This window comes from Porites lutea, chromosome 9, assembly GCF_958299795.1.
Source record: "Porites lutea chromosome 9, jaPorLute2.1, whole genome shotgun sequence".
Classification (NCBI taxonomy): Eukaryota; Metazoa; Cnidaria; class Anthozoa; order Scleractinia; family Poritidae; genus Porites; species Porites lutea.
In genome coordinates, this window is record NC_133209.1 from 16,434,389 (window position 1) to 16,439,096 (window position 4,708).

The 4,708-nt window shown below is 38.9% G+C and overlaps 1 pseudogene; it reads right to left on the minus strand.

The window, feature by feature from the left end:
- Positions 1-2,195: 2,195 nt before the first annotated feature.
- On the minus strand, positions 2,196-3,612 carry LOC140948946 (uncharacterized; annotated as a pseudogene).
- Between the last annotated feature and the right edge of the window lie 1,096 nt (positions 3,613-4,708).

The window sequence follows — 4,708 nt, forward strand, 5'->3', positions numbered from 1 at the left end:
ATAGATACAAGAGAACAGGAGCGCTTCTCTCTTCTTATTTGAAAAGAAGGCGGGATGAGCCAAAATTAAGCCACATAGACCAAAAATCACTTGTATTAAAATACCAATTTCAGCAGTCCGGATATTTAGCGATGTACTGTATAATCAGACCTATGCAAATAAATTGTAAGTTGGCAGTTGATTCTAACATTTTCATGTTTGATGAAAAATCACCTGCCATTTCCACCCAAGTTTAAAGGACCAAACAGTCCTTACAAATTGGTGACCAATCAATGGGATTATGGACCAATCATGTGTAATTGTGTAAATTATTTTCTCACAGTGAAACAACCATCAGTACTGATCGATTTATCAATCAATGAGCAATTCATTCCCGTCTAAGTGACCATAACCTTTACTCCATCTGTAAATTAAACCGAGTGATTAGAAAATATTGTAAAATAGAGGTATGAGAAATACCTCGATACATTGTAATTATGATGGAGATACATTGTAACAATGATTGAGTAAAGTCTGCATGCAATTTCTTTCAATGATGTTTAAATCTTGCTTTTTAAATTTCCCTCAAGGGTGGAAACGACTTGTCATACTGGTCTAGATCGTTTTTTAGGCTACTTTTAGTAAGTATATAAAGTCTTAGAGCTTCTTTCGTGCTTTAAATCATCATAACGACGGGGGATAAGTTGTCTCCCTCGCAGCCGTTTTTTGTATGTCACGCAACGTTTTTTGGGGGAGCGTTGCGTGACATCCAAAAAACGGCTGCGAGGGAGACTAGGGGATAAGGTACAAACAATCATCAATGACAACTACTTACATCGTTCCATTGCTAGAACTACAGATTTGTGTAATCCAAGCTCAGAAGTCCATTACCGATCGGTTGACGTCCGGACACTTTACCGCAGTGTTTTATTTTTCAAATTAAACGTTTACTAAAGAACGAAACAAAACAATGGAAGAAAAGAAAATTCTCGTTGGCTGCCTTGTTCTAAGCGTCTAGAAATTGTGGGCACTAGACCCTCAGGCCCTTTCTTGTCTCTTTCTTAATCATGATACTTGACCATGAGTGAAAAAAAGTAACTCCGACAATTCTAAAAACAACAAAAGACAGTAAAAAATAGTCTTGCACAAGAACAAGGAAAATTCTTATTTCATAGGAAATCTAACTGGATTGGATTTAATAAGAATACGAATTCATGAAAAATAATAAAAAATAATGTTGTCATGTGGAGCTTACGGTTTTCTCTAAAACTCCTAGCTAAGAACCAGCAAATAAGACATCCTGAAAATACTTCTGTTATTTATTAACCTCTCTAGACAAACACTAAATACGTCAGAATTCCTTTAGCATTTTCAGACCTTCCTTCTGTGTCTACATTGTGTCATTTAGCTCCCTCTGAAGAGTGTTCGGACGAGCAGTAAGCGTGATTCCAGGGTTAGCATCGAAGTCGTTTTAATCACCGGCTCGCCAGGGTTTCTCGCAAATCGTAATCGTCTTATACCCCGATTGGTCACATCTTATATCATTCTACTTATGTGACCCATAAGTTCCTGATACCAGCATTTCAGTGCACAGTTCGAGGCCATGATGGTTGGTCTCCAAAAAAGTTTTTTCGGCCCTTCGGGCCTCAGTTTGGTCCAAAAACAAAGGGGGGCCCTCCGCCACTGAGAAGTGGGTCGGAATTTTACTATATTTTGATACTTACAAAAGTCAGAGAAGTACCTGAAGAAACTAATCTGAAATAGTTCTCAGAATAATCGGGTTTTTTTTAGACACGGTTTCTTTCTCTTTTATGCAGAGACCTTATTTGTTTTCATAAAGGCAAAATGAGTCGAATAAAAAAGGTATTGAACTCCTACCTTAGCAAGATTAGCGGCGAAATCGTTTTCTTCTTTCGAGGATATCGTTATCATTTGCGAATCGTTCAGGTAGTGGCACCAAGCAAGAGCGTCCTTGCACTCGGAGGACAATTAAAGTATCATCGACGTTTGTATGGTGAGGAACAAGTTGGTGACCCCCACAATACAAACGTCTGTAAAATTTCGCGACTTTAAGGCCTTTCAGCTTCAGCGGAGTCGATGGATTTTCCCTAACATGTCCATGTCAGAAGTTTAAAGTGGAAAAACCGTGGAAAGGTCTATTGGAAACACGCAAGAAACAGAAGAAATGCCTAGATACAACAATAACAATTTAACACCTAAAAGTGTTCCTTAAACAAAACATTTCCTACGAAGACAATAACGGGACCAAGAAGAGTCTGTGACCAGACAGATTTTAGTTGTGTTATATGAAGGCCAGCAACTTTGAACCCAACGTTTCCATATCTCTGGTGCCTTTCTAACAGACCAGCAACAGAGCCATTTTTTGTTCTGTCTTTGGATACGTGGATACGGTAAATAACAAACGGCTGAGTTGTGAGCTTATTTGACCTGATTTATGCGGTGACGGGAGGGAGGGTAGAAACACAGTTTCACAAAGAAAAACGGGGAATGTCCCCAGATACTCTGAGAGGATAAAGTTCCGTTAGAGTTATGTCACTTTGCTGTATCTGTTTTTGGAAGTCTTCAGTTCCTGAGGATGTAAATTTGAACAACGAGTGTTAGAAAGAAAAATATCGGCAAGGCCATAAATCGACTGTAAACAAGAACAAAGAATCCCACCGTTTCCACGGTAACATCCCAATGTCTCGGAACCCTTTTAGCGTGTTCTATAAAGATTGGAATCGACTTTTGAAGCAATGGGAGGATAACGAGAAAAAACGCCATAGCTGCCATGAGAACCCGAATGAGCCGGTGCGATTTCCTCCATTGAATGCGGGAAATACGCTCGCAGTAAATTTGCCTGCATTTGACAAAAGAGATGGAAAATCGTTAACTAGGGTGAATATCTGAAACGCCATTACAGCCCATAAGCTTAAAGTGACGGCGACTCTCCTTTTCGTGTCAGGAGCCATGTAGAACACAAAGGGTAACCTACCAGTCAAAAAGAAAAACTTCCGGTTTCTCTAGTCTCGTTCCATTGAAATGTAGACCACATGTATGTATAGAGAACAAAATCTTTTGGGCTTAATCTTGGCACTACAAGTGGATCATGATCACCTTCTTGAGGCTCATGATCAATCACCTGTGTACCAACGCATGTGGTTGTAAGGCCATTATCGCAACTCTAATAATAAACACATGTTTCTACGGACGTGTCTTGCTTCAATTGTTGTTCGGTAATCAATACTACGCAATAGTTTTGGCTGAAAAAAAAAATTTTCCTACCTCTTCTAGACGCAGTTTGCCTCGCTGAGTGCTCTGATCTGTTAAGTCTTCCAGGCTGTTCTTTGATAAAGGTTAGGGAATTAGTCGTTTACCCACGCGTTGGTCTTTCGAAGAAGAATTTGCCATCTTTGCTGAAATAGACTAAAACTGAACTTCAAATGCAATGTCATAAAATTACATAATACTACTTTTCCTTTTCGAAACATTAAGTTAGCCAAACTTACTATCGTACTATCACTAAATCTCTTGCTTCGGTTTCTTGGAAATTCTATTAGCAGGGATTGTCCTGTCACACGTATCAGTTTAAGATATAATGCAAAATTAATATTCTTTGAAACCCACCGGCATGTGCATGTAGACCACGAAATGTCAACCAATTTAAACCTAATATTATTAAAAAAACACGCACACACACACATAGCCCTGCTAAACCACACATATAAAAATGTTTATTATGGCAAAATTTAACGCATGTATTTATGATTTCTCACGGAACTATAGCCTTGATGTAAATCACTGAGCAGGAATCCCCCTCGCTTTACCTCAGATAGGCATACATTATATATCAGACACACAGAGTAGCACAGAGAGTTCATTTTTAGCTTTTAAGTTGTGGGAAATACCGCAAATGAATTCCGGGAAATAGAGGGATCATTTGTGGTCCCAATCCCTGTTAAACGTACTCAGGTCGCACACGGATAAATAGATACATGTATACAACAGAGCAATGATCAAACCGTCTTTAAGGGGTCGAACAATTGTCTATAGAAGGGGGGATGGGTGATTTGGTTTGGGTAAAAAGTTTTTCTCCAATTCTCTGGACAGAGAATGTTTTTTCCAGGATAATAAGCCACGAAAGATGTAAGATTTTTTGCCCAGGATTATAAGCCACGAAAGATGTTTTTTTTTCAGTGTAAGATATTTCTTTCCGAAGGTATTACTTGCAAGAATTTTTTCCTTCGGAATCAGTCAGCAGGATATATTTTTTTTCTGAAATCACCCAATATACAACCCCGCAAAAGTGAAAGGGTCGGTCTCTAATTAAAGATAGGGGGGAGGAGTGCGAGAGAAGACCAAACTGTTGTAGTTCCTTGTGACGTATACACGCATCAGTTGCCCGGGGGGATCAGTTGCAATTGTTCAATACAGATATTTTGCTATGTATGGGTTATGCTATGTAATAAAACCCAGTACCAATAAATTGTAAGTTGGCAGTTGTCTTGATTCTAACACGATTTCCACGTTTTGCCATTAATACCCATCGCCAGTTCAAAGGACCAAACAGTCCTTACAAATTGCTGACAAATCAATGGGTTTATCGACCAGTACCGAAATTGTGTAAATTATTTTTTCTCATAGTCAAACAATGATCAGCATCGAGTCGATTTTTTAATCAATGAGCAAGTCATTTCCCCCTGTTAGTGAGATAACCAACTCGTAGGAC